This window comes from Bombus vancouverensis, chromosome 13, assembly GCF_051014615.1.
Source record: "Bombus vancouverensis nearcticus chromosome 13, iyBomVanc1_principal, whole genome shotgun sequence".
Lineage (NCBI taxonomy): Eukaryota > Metazoa > Arthropoda > Insecta > Hymenoptera > Apidae > Bombus > Bombus vancouverensis.
Genome location: NC_134923.1, coordinates 6,052,234 through 6,070,278, shown reverse-complemented (window position 1 = coordinate 6,070,278; position 18,045 = coordinate 6,052,234). Strand labels below are relative to the sequence as shown.

The window sequence follows — 18,045 nt, the reverse complement described above, 5'->3', positions numbered from 1 at the left end:
TATGATGCACTTCTTGAATTACCAAGTTGAAATTTTCTCCTTGGCCTTGTTTGCCAATCCAAGAACGTCGCGCACTTTTGGCAGCTGGATTTTTACATTTCGGACGTCCTGACAAATCTACGAACATCTTCCGATCTGTTCAGCGAGGGCAAAGAATCGAGACATTGGAAGTTTGCGATGTTTCGCGATTTTCGTTCCAAGTTCTCCACTCGGATTGGCATTAATCTTCGCTTCGATGAATCATTCTCGTTTCAACAGATAGAGGAACTGTTAACTTAACGCTACAAATATAGTAACAGCAATAATAACGCGAAACGAATTTAAACGAAACCAAGTTCTTGCCATTCCTCGCGACATAGCAAAATATAGCGACAGATATATAGCAAAAGAGTCAACAAACACCGAAATCCCCTAATCACTGGACTACTTGATACATCGGACCAGATCCGCAGGCTGAAGAGACACTACCCGCTAGACCTAAACGCTAGATTCAATTAGTTATCTAAATTAATTAATATTTACTTATTTATAATACTTACTTATAAATTATACTTATCTATAATAAGTATTAACTTATTATAAATATTTAGCCATGTCACTGCGCCACGCCAGAAAAACTACTGAAAATTCTCAACGCGAGAATTCATTGTAATTTCAATAAATATTAAAAAAAAAAAAAATTCCTCGCGACACAATATCGTTAACGATCTACATAATTATTCGCTTCCGTTCGAGTCAGATCATTACACGCTTCATCTCCACGGTCTATTCCTATTTGTCCCTTTTTTTTTTCGTAGATACTCTCAACCAAAGGAAGTACGCTATTAATTTATGACGTTCCTCCGTATAAAATCCGCCAAAAGGAAACCGGCAATCGAGTCGTTGCAATCTACACGATCAAAAGTTTCTATTCCAGTTTCGAGGAAAAATGTGCTCGATGGTCTCAGAAAGCGGCCCGAATCGAGTCACGGAGATCGATTTCCAAAGCATCGAGGCTCCGCTCAATGAGACGTGGCAGGAGAGCGAGGAGAACGTGAGAGAACCCTGGCACGATATTGCAGCTGCAACAGCGGCGGCAACCGGTTTGATAATGACGTGTTGAACGAGTAAACGAGATAGGCCCGAGAATGCCGACTCGTCGAGGGGGAGACGGTGTTCCACGGAGTTGGAACGATACCGCGAAGAAAGACAGGAAAAAACCAGCAGAGAGAGGAAAGAGAGAGGAGAGGCTGGCTGGCGCACGGCAAAAAAACAGACTCCGTGGTCTCCGGCAGCGCATATTGAGCGTCACGACCGTTAAACCCGAGCCATCCCCGGTTGTTTCCCGTTCCTGCGGAGGAAGGAACGAGGGTCGCTTGACCGTCTATGTGCGTCTCTTTCTTTCTTCTATATATTTCTGTCCTTGTTCAGCAGCATCGCGAGGACACATGGGCTTTTTTTGCCCGCAAAAAATCAGCTGCCCCTCGTCCGCTCGTCGCGAACATGAAATCCTATCCTATCGCCTCCGGTTTTTCGCTCGAGGTACGAAGGGACGAATGTTTTTTCTATTCTTTCTTCGAATCCTCTTCGACGTTCGTATAAACACGATCGTGTCTTTTATGGATTAGTGCTTGTATTACAGCGTGTAATTTACGGTCAACTTAGCGCTAATGCTTGTTTCACGAAATCTACACGGTTTTGCCAGTTTATTTAGTATTTTGGATCTCAAGAATATTTGGAGACATTTGGAGAATATTTGGAGTCCTTGGTTCGTGGGCCCTATGTGGCAATTTTTCATAGCTATTTTCAGGCTAGCTCTTTCTGTTTAGCAAACGTATTAATTAATATCGTGACATTTAGTTGCTTTCAAACGTGGCGTTGATTCTTATATCGGTCATTCGCGTTCTTAGCGAAACTGTATTACCAACTATAAATTATCCTGTATTATAATTATCCTGTATCCGTTATGTTACTTCTAACATAGAAAGAAACGAATCGCTAGGAAATGTCGCTATGTTTTCCACACTTCCCATTCGAGGAATATCAAGATATTTAGCCCGAGTGACTGCGAAATTCACGATTTTACTGTCCCGCGAAAACGTAGGTATCCAAAGTTGGAACGCGCGCCAAGTTTCAAATCGACGATTCGGCGGCGAAAAATAGCGGTAAACAGGGAGCAGAGACGCGACAGGTGTTTAAACATCTGGAGCCCCGCGCCTTTGAAACTCTTACTTATTCAAGTATTCGTGGTATTCGAGCGGCCTGATCAAGCAAATTATTATTAACGTTATTTCCAACGAATCCTTGACCTCTTTCGCGTAAGACCGAGCCATGTTCGTACAATTTTCGATACTTTCTCAATTTTCATTTCGCCCGAGCGAATAATTATCGGGCAAAATTGTATCGAGGTCGTTCGTTGTCAGGCGCATTTTCCCCTGTAAACCGTTCGTACATGCATCGTTTGAAAAATTGCTCCAAGCAACTTTCGCTCGAGTTAATTAGAACTTTGAAAGCACACAAACGACTTTAGTAACAATTTCATTAAAAGTTTCCAAACTTTCCGGCTATCGACCGTCCTTTTGAGAGGATCGTTCCGCGAAAAATCTCTTAAAGCCCCGCTAGACTTTTATTAGTTTTCTTTTTGGTTATCGATTTCAGTTATTTTTCCGACAAAAGTTCCTGCCGTGGAAATCACGCCCGAATTATACAAGCAATTTCAACCGAGTTTCCTTTTGCTCTGTCTTGTTACGAACACCTACGATGTTAATAGCGTGACTCACGGTCAACCTTGAACAAATTATTCCTTGCGTAACACCTAGCGCAAATTACCACGCGATAACAGCTCCGCATATCAATTCGCCTAATTGCTTCGCTTTAAACTCCGCACCGATGTCAATTACCTGGAAAACATCGAGCTGAAAATTCATTAAGCAACCTGCATACGTAGACTGCAGAGGAAAACAGGTTAAATCGCGTTTCCTTATATAATAGACCAGAGTATTATATGCGCCTATGTACTGTAGGAAAATCTTAAGAAAATTCCTCGGATTTCGCGGTCGAATGTGAGAAAAGTAAAAGCCATAATTTCCGAATGGCTGTGCGAGGGGGACTAAAAGAGAAAGGAGCAGAATAGTAGAGGGTATTCACGATGAAACGATTCGCGGAGGCCTTGAAGACTGTGGAACACCGGTTCGCTCGCAAATGGTTTCCTGGCGTTCTCAAAAGAAGCACCTGGCGACGTGTTTTCGTGTCGGACTTCTTCCAAAGGAGGAGAAAAAATTGAGCAGAATTTTTTAACCGACCACTTTCACTCGTAATCGCCCGACCAATGTCGCTCTTCTACGTTTCGACAAAAACATTTTAATTTATATTCCCACACAGTTGATAGATTTACAGTAAAAACTATTGACGCAACTATTCGCAGTTTATTTTTATACACATTAACGAAAAGACTGGCGAAAAACGAGTTGACGGCGTACTTTGAGTAAACATTAAACTTTAGCAATATAATCACGATGCTAGAATCTCGTAACAGCGTTAATGAAATTACGAAATGTTCAGTAGAATATACAGTAGAATACATTCGTAAAAGGTATCTACAAGTCTTCAAATATTTTCGTAAGCCTATAACGTATAATATTTCAATTTGACCACTGTTTTTTGGGCGTACGAGTAACAGCTGTGCTGACGAGCCACCTATAGCAAGCGATGAAAGGGTTGGTTCGTGACCGAGGTCAGATCGAGATATCTAATCACCGATGCTTTTGTGCAGTCGGTAATGTTTGACTGACCATAGTAACCACATGTTTGTCGGTCCATTCGACCTTACCCGTTTGTTTGCCTGAATGCCACAATTGAGTAACGCCGAGGTTTTGTTTCAGGTAAATATCCAATGTTTCGTTGCCTGTCCTAAGGGCTGTACTATCCTTCGGCTTTGGTAAGTTGTATACATCTATTTCCACTTGCGTACGCTCACTATAGTTGGCGAATAACAACAATCGAGTTACATCTAGCTCGAAGTGGAAACTTTTGGCGTAACTAATTCGCTCATGCAAACGGTTTCCAATTATCTACAATTATTTCGTCAATTTTTCCGTCAATTAATCAAGCTCGCCGCTTGCACGATCCGCTCTCCAAGAAGCTTTATCGTCGCGCCGCTCAGCCACGTCGTAATTTTCCATCTTATCGCGGCGGCAATTCATAAAACCGGCAATCACGTCGCGTTATTCGTCGCCGTACGTCCTCGTTTCTCCGAGCAAAACGTATAAAGCACAGAATATAGCCAGTCAAAGTCCGAAGTCGATAAGACGTCTCGTATCGTCGATAGACACAATAAAGCACAGCTTATTTATAAAGCAGAAGTTACTTTTATGAGAAGAAGTTCAACATGTACATACCTTGTGTATCGTTTAGAGAACCGCCTTCGTTTCTAGTCGACGAAATTTATATTTCATCGCCGAAACGATTTATACCGAGAAACTTTCGCGATCGCGTTTTTGCGGTCGAAACACGATGATATTATTTCAACGTACAAATTTTCTCCAATATGATCAATTGTTCGAATACTTTTGCGAGTCTCTGTGTACGATGCACACGAAACGCACAATGGATTGACCTGTGATTGTACGGTAAACCAAGGGGGACGAACAAAATATCGTACGATTTTTTTTCCTTTATGCTCGTAGCTGACTGAACTGAAAGGTTCTGGGGTGCGATGAACCTAACGTATCGTCGCGATAACCCCTTCTCGCCGTAAATAGCGCGAGTCCCAAGGGTTATCGGTCCGAGCGCGAGCGTGCAACGAAATCGTCGATTTCCGGGTAACGCGATGACCGACGATCGCATTGCAAAAATAGCTCGTGTCGGCGTTACGAAATCACGTGAAATTTCACATACATGTGCCAGAAATATATGGAAATATGGAGGAAAAATGTCCCTTCGCGATTTTCGCGTCCCCATTACGCTGGTTTTTTTTACTCATTGCTATTTTTATTCTTTCTGTAATGCCCATGTTATCGGGGTATCAATTTCCTGTTTCGTATCACCGCCACGTTGACTTTCACCTACATGATCGAGCGTCCACATGTCTCAACCGCTTATCTCGCATTCTAATTACGCATCGTTCCACTTATCTTCCTCCAAAGTCTGTCGACGCTCGTATTACCCCTTCTACAAAGTCTACGTCTCGTGTGTTTACAGTGCGGATATCTAGCTAGTTGACCTTTTCCGTGGAATTAGTTTCTTTTGCATTTTATTACATTAGACCGTGCATATTTCTGCAAGTTCGTATCTGTGTGAAACAAGACCGAAGGAACGGCGGTTGAAGAAAAAAAAACCGGTAAAGATAGAGCACTGAAAAACGCTAAAGACTTTGCTTAGCACAAAAAAATTACTAAGAAGATCAAGAGAAATTGAATACAGCTTCAAGTTCAAGTCGTAAAGAATATAGTTTGGACATTTCAGTGAACGCTCAGAGGGTTAAAAATATTTACTTCGATTTCCATACCCTTTCTCCTATTTATATCGTATCTCTATCTTCTTCTCCAATGGATATCTTCGATCGTTGCCGCTGGTTTTCTCCATTTCGAAAAACAAGTTGTCCGCGCAGATTTCGAAAGATCGGCACGGAGGCAGGTCTGAAACAGGTTTGAAGGCGACGTTGACGAAGCGCTGGCAAAACTCGTCCGTCCCTTCTATCGTTCAACTCCAGCGGGAGCCTTTTATTCCCTTAAGTACCTGCGAGGAGAAGAGGTCAGTGCACAGGAGAACCTGTTCTCCGTAACAGGTACCGAACGGATTTTTCTTTCTTCGTATGGGATGATCGATCATACCATCCAGCGGCTAGTTTGATTTTAAATAGAAGCGGAAGGTGTTGCAGTGAAAATATGTTGTTGGATTTAAACGATGTGCATGCGACTGAATCGTTTAAATAATAGAAGATTGCCTTTTTTTTTATCGAATATTTTTCTTTATGATTCGACACATTCACCGCGAATCCAATTTTACCGTCAACTAACAAATGATTTGTATACGATTGTTCGATATTTTCATTCGATGGTAGTGTTAAATGTCTCTTTTCAATTTCGTCTTTTTTTTTTATTAGCGTTTTCCATTCACACGCTGTTGTATTTATTATATCGAAATTCGCATTATTTAACAACGCGTACTTTCGAACGACACAATGAAAATGATACGTAGAAGCCGATTAAAAAACGCTTCGTTGGGAAACGAAGATGTGTGTAATATTAGAAAGAAAAATTCGTAATTTACGAGATGAACGTTCGTAATTTCCTATATCGCAATGGTATTATACAATTTCAATGAAAACTTCCTTACGAGCCGAATATTTAATTTCCGTGTTCCGACCGAATAATTTCTCTGCCGCGTGTAATTCGCCTGTCGTTAACTATTCTCGAGGTTAATTAAACCGTATAACGTAACATAATTCGAACACACCGGATAAAAGCGTGTGAGGAAAGAATGAAATCTGTCGTTAAAAATGGTGGCAGCTGTGGTGGAAAAGAATGGGTATAAAACGAAGACCGAGCGAAGCAATTTCGATAATTGTATTCAACTACCGTGTTTGGCTCGGGGATCCTTTCTTCGGTTCTTGTTCCGTTACAAAGAAAGCGGTACCGTGCACGAGCGTTCAGCCTCGATGAAAGAAGAAGCGTTCACAATGCAGCCGGAAACAGGTTTCGGGATTCTTAAATGGTTGGCACCTTGCCAAGCTTCGTAATACGTCTGCGACTAATGTTTCTCGTTCCTTGTCTCGCTTTTCCTCCCTTTCGTTTCTTTTAACGGCCGGGGCTATCTGCCGGTCTGTTAATTCTCCTCTTCATGACATCAGCAGGCCCCCTCGTAAACAGCTCGTTTTTATCGCTTGGCCCGATGAGGCCTGATGAGTTGACGACCTTGATGGTGTCGCGAGCGGCTCATCTCTCTTTAAGACGCGGCTTCGGTCTATACATTCACACTCCAAATACACACACTTGGATCACACGGTCGCTGGATCCGCGAATCTCGTATGGTTGTTTTCACTCGCCGTTATTTCGCCGTTATAGCGGCGAAAATGGTAACCAGTTGATATCTCGAAGCTTGCAGCGTACTTATGCGTTTCACATTCGCATACAGGATACCACAATTGCGAAATCCATTCGCAATTCGGAGTACGCATGAATACACCAAATATTTCTATCGTAAACTTTATGGCTTGAGTCTAAACGAGTCTTAACCCTTTCGCTTTGGCAGTCCAGTCCGCCGAAATACCGTCACCGAACGGAAACGCGCGCCAGAAATACGCACAGTGTGCGTGGTTGCTGTATATACGTTTTCTTAAGTCTTAAATAACGATAATTCTTGTAAGAACCGTATATGAAATATCGTTTCACTGCCAATGGATTTAATAGATTTTTTAACATGAAACAGTATACGATCGTTTGGATGTTTGAAATATATTACGTGAAACGTTTTGATGTTGTATCAACAACGAATAACTTTAAGAACTGATTAATCCTATATGTCAATAAAATCAACAGAAAATGTTCTGCCGATAACGAAATATTATTGACTACAGATAGCATTTGTATATGCATCATTTGGATTTGCACTTAGGATTCGTCGCGGGTGCCGTCTATAAGCGGCGCTCGAAGCGAAAGGGTTAAATGATACTTTTCCATGCACAACATTTTTCATCGTTTTATCGTTTCGGTACGTTTAAAATTGGTCCTATAACGCGTTGTCTGCCACGCGTGTTTTCACTGAAATCTCCGTCAGGCCACGCGTGCTACTTATCTATAATAAGTATTAACTTATTATAAATAATTAGCCATGTTACTGCGCCACGTCAGAAAAATTACTGACAATTCTCAACGCGAGAATTGATTGTAATTTTAATAAATATTAAAAAAAAAGGCCACGCGTGCCACAGTACCAAGCGTTCTCTGCTACGTACTCCCATCGATATTTTAGTAATGCGAGTAAATAATTTTTTTAATAAACCATATTACTTTTAGAACAATTCAATAGTTTTATTATTTCCTCTGGAATATATTTTCAAGTACCTACGACGATCCTTCGCAAGTCGTCAAATAAGCGTCACCCGAATACGGGTGACGCGGCCCTACCGGAAACTTTGCTGTCACCCGAATACGAGTGTCGTGGCAGTCAACGTGATAAATAGTCCCTACATATCTTCTGATTCTACGTAAACGTTCAACTCCGCTGCCAAAGATATCGAAAGAACGAATGTTTGGTCAATTAGTTGATGAAGTCACAGTCAATTATACAAGGTGGTTGGTAACTGGTGGTACAAGCGGAAAGGGGGTGATTCTACGCGAAAAAAGAAGTCGAAAATGTAAAATAAAAATTTTTCGTTTGAGGCTTTGTTTTCGAGAAAATCGACTTTGAATTTTCGCTGGGTACGTCTCGTTATAACGGATCTCACTGTAGATCGTTGTCTCGATGGAAAAATTAAAAAAAAATTTTTATTCTATATTTTCGACTTCTTTTTTCGCGTAGAATCACCCCCTTTCCGCTTGTACCACCAGTTACCAACCACCCTGTATATCAAGGTGCGAGTTATAAACAGCGGAGGAAATCACAAAGACGTATGTCATAAGATATTGCACGTAGCAGACATTCGTCTGCTTAATGACGTCAAGTGGAAGTAATCGGAAGGAGGCGTTTTTTTTTCAGAAGAGACGAAGCCACGACGGCTTGTTACAAAACTCCGCTGATTATCCAGGGAATTTCCGTGCTTTTTCCGCTCGGTGTGCACACCGAGGAGGGATATAGTTGGCTGTAAGGAAGAGGGGGAAGCCGTTTGACTTGCAAATCGCTTCGCGTTCCCTCCTCCCGTTTCTCCACGCTCGCCTGTTTTCCTCTTTCACCCACGTTCCTCTACGCGGAATGCAATTACCCTAATTGCCAGCACTCGAAGCAGCGCGTTGCGTTAGGGGTGGTCGTTATCGGCCACCACGAATTACATCGTTAAGCAGCGAGCGCAAGCACGCGAACGCTCACGAGATCAAAACTTCTTCTCTTTCTCACCGCCTTTATGAAATCTCGCGTCGAAAACGAGACCTCCTCGCCTCGCCACCATCAATATGCAGCACGTCGCGTCCTTCCTTGCATATTCAGTCGCGCGTTAATTTCAATTTATGGATTTGCTGTTGGCTGATACGTTTATACGCATGCGGTGTGCACTACGCGCGGGTTAATGTCGCTGCCGACTATGGCATTCAAGGATACGTTATGTGATATATATACAGGGTGTTCCAACACGGAACGTTGCAGTGCATAGCTCAGAATGTTTCTTCGATAGATACAAGAGATTAGGATCTTGTTTTTGTTTGTGCTCGGATAGGCTGATCTTGAAAAAAGAATTGTCTTTTTGAAAAGATCGATCCATTCTGCGTTGCCTGTAAATAGCTCGAATAACGCTGGCTTGTAAGATAAAATCAAATCTATTAGGTCGTCTGAAAAGTTTCTTTCGTTTTATAAGGAAATGATGCGCAAGATTTTCCGTGTTATATTATTTTATCGAATTACGTATGATCCATTTTGTTTTATCAAGATAAAAATCACAACGTTCGACAGATTAGGTTTCATGTTTGTGTAAAGATGCGTCGTTGCAAAAGACGTGTCTGTTAAAGAAAGACACATTCCGGACAATTTAATACTTTTCTATGTGTTATAATGTACGTAATATATGTGTAACAAGAAGAAGAATTTACGTTAGAAGCCAATATAATATTATTTATGCGAAGAAGAAAAGATAGAGCTTCCTACGAATTCTTCGAGTCGGTGTTTAAAGCTGCTTGGTAAGCGATCAGTCTCCGGTTCCTACCTAGCAGCTTCGTGCGATTTCTCGCCTTTTTTTTCTATTGCCTCGATTCCGGCGATTCAAGTCGGTGAAGTGGCGTCGGCCGGCTCGTCAAAGAACGAAAAAGGCGAAGGTCGAAACGCGGGGGGAGAAACCGGTTTTTAAATAGGCACCGTAATTGTTTCCACTGCTCGAACCAGAGGGATAAAGCAGGATTTCTGGTCGATGTGTAACAGGCCTGGCCATTAAAGCTATGCAGAAGGAGCCTCGGTGCCGTTGTTCTTCTCTTCTCCATTTTTAGAGTGCTCGTGCAATTCGGCCCGAGGCAAAGGCTCGTTCAATCGATGGGCTCTCATCGAACCATTCGCCGAGATGTCTGTTTTGCTCTCGAGAAATGCTAGCGACTTATTCGAACCTACTAATTTCGCTGCTTCGAGTTTTCTACGATTACGAGTTAGAAACGTTGCCTGTTTCTTAGGGATGAACATGTTAAATCTCGGCTTGCAATGCCCGAGGTGGTCGTGAAATGTTTTCCAGAGATCGCCGCAGTTATTTTTAGTTGAAGATTTTTTTAACACGAACTAAACGCAATAAAGTTAAAAGTGTAAAAATAAAGTTAGAATCGCAGTTTAAAATATCTGTTTCTAGTGCGTTTTTCTTGCTTCTGCCACATAGAAAGAGATGATAAAAGGAAATCGTAATTTAAAAAGGTTACGCGGATCATCGAGAAGCGTATTTTTCTTCAGTTTCAAACTTTTCTTGGTATTTTCTTTTTATCGACAGCTATTGATATCGAAGTAACGCAAACAGTTCGGCGAAAAATATTCTTCGTCGAAGGCTCGACTGCGAAACCAGGTCTTGGCGCGTTATTTTCCTGCCTCCCGTTTATTATGCCACCTTTCGCGCGAACAAACGTACCGGCACGTCGAGAGTCTAACGAGGGAAAAAGAGAAACGAAATTCTCGATTCAAGGCGTCTCGACGCCCGCGTTTCTACTTGTCCACGGAAACAAAAGTTTGTTGTTGTTCCGCAAATAGCCTGCCAGTGCACGTATACTCGTATAGCCAGACGCATCTGAAGTGCATTTCAAAACAACGGTTGCTCTATCCCCTTTGTTATTCGATGCGAGCCATCCTACTGAAAACTCAGAGAAGCTAAACTTTCCACCTAAGAACATTCTCCCACGATCGACGATCGATTTCATGGAAATCTTGATGTCCCAGAATCCAATGAAATTTTATACCGAAAGTTCACGAATCGCGTGTCGTGCGATTATGCTCTTCCGTATGATAACATTTTTAAATTACGGAAAAGATGCGTATCAACCTGTAATCTATGACTCGTCGATTTACTGATATCGTTAGCTGGAAAGCGATATGTCGTGCAGAAAAGTCCTACAATAACGTAAAACGTTGAGTCACGCATGATCTTTATGGCTGTCGCTGGGTTGTCGTCGCATTAGTGATTGTTGGTTGAAGAATCCAAAGGGAAAGATGTTCGGAGACACGTTCTGGTCGTGTCTGGTACACACGTGCGAGAAACACAATCCCGAACAGCTCGACCCGACTCAAATGTCCTTCCTCGTAGAAAGGGAGCGAGGGCAATAATCTTGAATATCCCCTGCGAAGTCACCGGAACGTGGAGTGCATTAAAATGCAAAAGGAACGTGGAGGGTGCTTAGGCAGCACATGCTCTTAATATCTTTTCACTAACCATTCTTAGTGTCCGCTTATTCGCTTCTTATTAATATTATATATTGGCCTGTATGGAGAATCGATAAAGGAATTTTAATTTATCACCATATTAGTCGATATCTAAATATATATACATGCTATGTTGTATAATTGCAAGGGGTTAGAATTATTAATAACGATAACTCTATAAAAAAAGTTTTATTGGATTTTTCGACGTTGACGCGTTGGTGGTGGTTGGGGATGTATAATATCCTTTACATTCTTCGTCAGATCTCAATATCTCAGACATTCGACATTATATACACGTGTATATAAGCTTACGATCACCACAGGGTGTCTGATATTGGATGATCGTGTTTTAATAAATTTCAGAATTTCATTATCCGCCTGTGATTAACGTTCAAATTCTTCGAAAATAAATAGCTGAAAAGCTGATTTATCGCAAATAGACGATATAAATAGTCATAGAGTGCAAGGCAAATTTGAGGAAATAAATTTCTTAATATCAACGCTCTTCAATTTATAGAGTTTAATTTACGAGCAACTGATACAAATAATTACATAAATGAAGTTATATATTTCTTAGGGAAGAAAATATGAAGGAATAAAAATAAGAGAGAAAATTTGAAATGACAGGTGGTAGTGTAATTCGTTAATTTCCCCGGTGTATAGAGACAGACAGAATGGTGTTGGACAAATTTAGAGCGCCGCGACGATTCGAACCGATACTCGAAATAATCTACTTGGAAATGTCCTGACAGCTTTCAAGCACACAGCTCATCGAGAATCATCGGATCGATACGTCGATCCTCGTCGCGAGAAATAGATAATTAATCGCCGATCGCCTCCGTTTTAGTCTCGTTCTCGTCATCCGACTGTCATTGACCAACGTTTCAACGTCGATTCGGAATCCCTTTGTTCCACGTGTCATCGCTAATTCCCCTGGAAATAGATTTGTCACACGATCAAGAAACTTCCATATCACCATCGCAGTTTCAAATCCAATGCGCCGTGAAAAATTCTCATCGCTTCAGAATTTTGTCGAAAGATACGAACACCGTTAAAGAAAGAAGGCTGGTGCAGGCGAAACAACAACACAAATTACAGACAGCACAATTGACCCTCCATTGGCAAATTGAGTCGTTTACACGCTCCAGTGAAATTTCGCTCGTGGATTTCTTCAAATTTATTATTATTTTTCCTAAAACGAACCTTCTGAACGTTCGACCTAAAAACTTATCGCATAATATAGCAGAGATTTCATCAAGTATCGCCAAAGTTTCATCACATTTTGCGAACGTAGAATAACGCAATAAAGGAATTAGGCGTTGACGCAAACAACTCGGTTTGATCGCGTAAGATGCCAAAGTATGCTTGCCCATAGAAGATTACGAAATACCACTTCGACCACTTATACACTACATTCGAAGATACCCAATACTCACATCCACGTTCCTCGTGCCATTTTTTCCGTCTCTATACGATAACAGAAATCCTCTTTGGAAAATTGCGTTTTTCCTGCGTTATGATAAAACACGTGACGCTACTACTTGTCGTTTAGACGCATCGCAAACGACGAACACGAGTTTCTATCCAAACTCGATCGCGCTATGTCGCAGTCGTATAACCGACCTGTAAATCGACCGATCGAATCCCGCTCACGTAACGCTCTCATAGAGACATTCGGCCGTGCCTGCATTATATGTATTTACGATCGATCGGAACACGCGGCTCGGTTATTTTTCTCCTCGTTCCCCTCTCTCCTTGACTCCTTGTCGTATCCCCCTCTGTGGATACCAACTACTATCCAGATCGCGGGCACGGATATCTGACTAAAGTCACGCGATCGTAATGCGGTGCCATTAACCCAGAATTCCTGGGCCACGAGGACGTAGGAAGAACGCCATCTCGTTCCCTCTACCGGCTCTTTCCACTTTCTGCTTCTTTTTTTCCTCCTCTGTCCTTCTCTCGCTCGTTTCTCTGGTTGCTTGGTCCACTGCGCGCGGGGCCCTATTTCGCCGTGGATGGAATTTCAAGACGAAACGGGTGTTAACCTTGAGTAGGTATGCTGACTCCACTGACCGAGCAGGGTTTAGAGTTACCTCTCGACTCTGTCGTTCGACAGGGACGTCGCTGGTCGACGATTATTCCGAGCTAGAGCTCCCTGAGGATGTATCCTGATCGTTACCATATTTCTTGCTCTGGTCGTTCCTTTGCAAAGCTGGAAAGAATAGCGCCATTAGACGATACAATTGTGCCGTTCGGATACTTGTTTCGTGCTTCGCATACCACGCTGGTTTTATGCAGAATTTGCAAAATACAGAAAAGTGATCTCGCGAAAGTTATTTTTGAAACTGACTTGATATTTTACTGCTATTTGCGTCATCGTTCTAACAACAGATTTACGCGAATTTGAGAATATGCGATTATGAGTATCGAATATTAATTACGTTATCTGTATAACGAAACTGAAAAACGTGGAGTTGGCTATTCTGTTTTTTTGCAGACTCGATTGCAATTGGAGCTTTCTTTGTACACTTGACACTTTGACACATAATGGAAACGGTTAAACGACGACGATAATGTCACGCTATACTTTGAACGCTGATACGGTAACCCGTGCTATTTTTTAGAAGCCTCGGTTCATCCGTTATCTTGCTCCATCGAGGATAGAACCTCGTTTCTTACGTTCCCCTTCTCTCTGTTTTGACTCGGTTACCCTTTACGCTCTCAGTCCCTGACACGACAAACCTAATCCCCTCCGACCCACCGCTCTGCGAAGATTAGATCTCGTGCTCGCGCAACCCTGAAGAGCGTAACGCAATGGCGGCTATAAAAACGAGAAATCTCAAGGAAACCTCTAATGAAATTTTGCTTCGAATCGCTTAATTGCCCGATATTTATTTTCGCTAGCGAATACAACGAGTATATTTCTTATCAGATTTTTCTCCAAGAAATCGCTATTATTTATCGTATATCTTTGTATTGGATTTTTCCTTTCACTTAAGAAAATGTCGTGGGTTCGACGCGTACTTTGCTAATAAACCTGGCAACCGTTTTCCATTAGAACTACGTATATACCAGATCTTTCTACACGAGAGCTCGCTTCGACCCACCATTGGCGTTTGCCATATATCTGTAAGTTTCGACGAAATCGTTGTAAAAGCAGCGCTCGGTCTTTCAGTGTCCAATTTCGTTGCAATTGCACGACGAACGAACACTTTTCTCTGCGAGGTGTACGTGAGAACATTTTCTGGTCGGCGATGAAAATAACAGGAGAGGGAGCAAGGTCGATTCGGGCCACGGTCGTTAAAGCTCTCTCTCTTTCGCTGTGGTTGTCGAGAAGGGACAAGGGAGAGGAAACGGAGCGAGCAGCGTGTCGGTCTCTCCCCTAGGATCTCCGGATCTGGTCGGTGCCAGTTTCGCAGCGCACTCGCAGAATCACGATCGATCGGATCGTGGGCGGTCTCTGAATCCGGTCGAGGGAGAGAAACAAGCTACAACCAGATTCGCCGAAAACGGGTCTGTTGCCTGCGGCAGCCGTAAAAAAACCGGCTCTACGCGCGGCTGAAACACGAGGACGCTTCTCGCGAACGCTATGCACCGAATCCGTGTACCTGCCGGCAGAATAAAAGCAAAATGAACACATCCGTGATGTCCGGTCACGAAGTCCGAGGGGGAAAAAATTCACTCTGGTCCGTGTACCGTACCAGCCATTACAAGTCGTTAACGCGAACGATGGAGATGCTGTGTCGAGGATTTCTGCGCTTTTTTTTTTTCTTTTCTTTGTTTCTTTCCCCTTGCCTCGTTGCGGCGAGAGTACGGAACGTTTCACGAAAACCAGGTTAATTCCTCGGTTGCGTAACGCGAGCGAGTAATAACCAGTGAAACGTTTTATCGCCGTTGCTTTCTTCGCCATCCTTTGCCACTTTCCGAGGAACTCGTTCGGGGAGATAAATCGAGTTTCCCATGAAAATCGAAACGTGCCAACGTTTTACGAATTTTTACGAGATATCTTGTTGTCGATATAACACACGAGCAACAAATTAACATTTATAACTCCAAATATCCCTGTAACGTCGCAAAAATGCATCGCTGTAAATGCACTAGGATTTCTCTGCCTAATCGCGATAAGAAATTAAGAAGGAGTTAGGTAATTGTGAAAAATGTCTAAATGCGAAAGAAATCTATCTATTGATCTATCTGTGCCAAGTATTATATAATCGAACTATAATCATTTTCTGAATGTTAGCTAGCAATGCAATGAAAACTATGTTTAGCTGCGTAGATCGATGATACACGATCGTATTTAATATTTGACGCGTTAGAGGCCACAATCTCACGCGGTGTCCGTACCTGTGTCTCTAATGATAACAAACGCGCGACTGACCCACATAAAGCAGCTGCGGTACTGAAACCGCGATATCGCGTTTAATAGAAGATCGCTCGTAGTTCGAACGTCTTGGTGCGAAGTTGAATCCGTAAAAAGCACGATAACGGATACCTCTTATCCGACCACCCGTGCCGTGCAAACCAGCGTATCTCATTCCAGCGTAGCTCGCAAAGCTTACGGTATCGATTTGGTGTTACAGGGTTACAGCGTTACGAGGCATCCAATACCGCATCGGATATCGCAAAACCAGCACGCAGTTCAATTAGGATAGCAATTACGGGACAGGCTGCTGCTAGTCCTGCAATTTCGTCACTGAATCATTCCTATTGGTTTCAGAGTATCGTTTAACAGGGGTCGGGACGAATTCACCGATCGGTCAGAATTGATCGGTGCTTCTGGTAATTGTTTTGCGATTTCGTTTAAAACGGGGAATTAGATGTTATAGAAACACTTGTTGCGATCGTATCGCTGGTTAGTACGCTCTTCTCTTAGTTTTCGCGCAGCCAGAAATAATTCTTTGATCGAGTAAACCAACATTCGTATCTAAGGTAAAATGTTGGCAAAGTCGGTGATAAGAGGAGAATAAATGTAAAAGGTTTGTAGATTAAGTAACGTGTCAGTGAATCGGCTTGCTTCGAAATACCGTTTAAATATGTAATGGAATTCTTCGATCGAAGACATGAATTTTCGTTCAATTTCTCATAGCCCGAAGGATTACCGCCTGCATTATTATTGTTATCTTTCTCTTTGAATGGGATATAAATAGAGATAGAATAATCTTCCTCGCGTTCAAAGTGTCGATTAATCGCATTTCAAATTCTTTATTCTCATTCAACAGTTTCGATATGATTCAATCGAATCGACTGAATTTTATTCAGCAGATTTAATCGGTATTTTAATGCCGTGTATATCTTAACCAGACGCTGTAAGAAGACGTAGAAACACATAAATTTCCCATGAAATCGATTCGAACGGATATTTTCCATTTATTTCCCACTTGTTACCGCGTCGTGATTTCATACGAGAAAGGATTAATCAAGCACGAAGGGGGGAAAAAGACGAAGAGATTCTGTCTGTGATCAATCTTCGGCGAGGCATTCGTTCGTGCGACCGTAGTTGCGCACAAATTCTTGCGCAGAAGCAAACAGAGACTCGTGGCACACTGGAATCCGGTTCGCCGCTTCCAGTTCTCCACGCGATTCTTCCCGTGCGCCTTCGTCTTTCCCTTTCTTTCCATCGGCGTCGCGTCCTGGTTCAGCGAAACACGCCGAAAAGACGCGACAGAAACGAGGATCGTTGACCTCCAGGAACGCCCGAACTTTACCTTAGAACTATTCTCGTCGCGTTGCCCTATCTCGATCTATCGTCAGCCGAGGCGAGTGCTTCTCGCGGAACGGTTTCTCGTTAATCGCGCAGCGTATTGTAAATACGAATACTTTGGAATACTCGGGAACGTAAACTCACGACGTAGTGTATTCTAATCCCTGACGTAGAAATTCCACGGTGTTTGTTATCTAGCAAAATGTTGTTATATTATTTTCGATTCTCTCAGCGGTTCCACTTCGTTACAATGAAACGGTTCATGGATTGTTTGGACAACGCCGCTACTTCGGCATAACAGAAAGTTGGGAAGAGGAGATTCACACAAATGTAACGATGAAAGGCAGACGCGAAGCATAAACGAACCGATAAAATACCGCCTCGGAAACGGTTCAAGAATTCGCTTAAATATACGAATTTCAAGTGCTGGCTGTGTGCGCGGCGATGCAAAACGAGCTCAGTCGGAAATCTTCGGAAGTGATCGTAGTCGTGCGTTGATCTTCGGCAATCTTCGTGTGCACTCGCAGCTACGCGCGAACCTTCTCGAGTATCTCGAAAATCGGAATTGCCGTGTGATGTGTGATGTGTTGCTCGTTTCTTCCTTCTTAAAACTATTTTCCTTATGATTAATAGATTGAATGATAGATTGATAATTTGATGAATTTGGTGAATTAGATCGGATGCGATCGAATACGGCCGGTGTGTTAGAGCAAATGCCGTGTGAATTTCCGTCGAACGTGCATCAACGCTGTCGAGATTGTGCTAAGTGGAAGCAACCGTATTTTGTGACGTGATGATTACTGCGACTAAAAGGGATTACCTTCGACTGAAAA

At 42.4% G+C, this 18,045-nt stretch overlaps 1 protein-coding gene across 4 annotated transcripts in view; it reads left to right on the top strand.

Annotated features, from left to right (window-relative positions):
• The window catches only part of Kdm3 (Lysine demethylase 3), a 233,893-nt gene that overhangs the window by 89,584 nt on the left and 126,264 nt on the right, over positions 1-18,045 (top strand). The gene's annotated exons all lie outside the window — the stretch shown is intronic.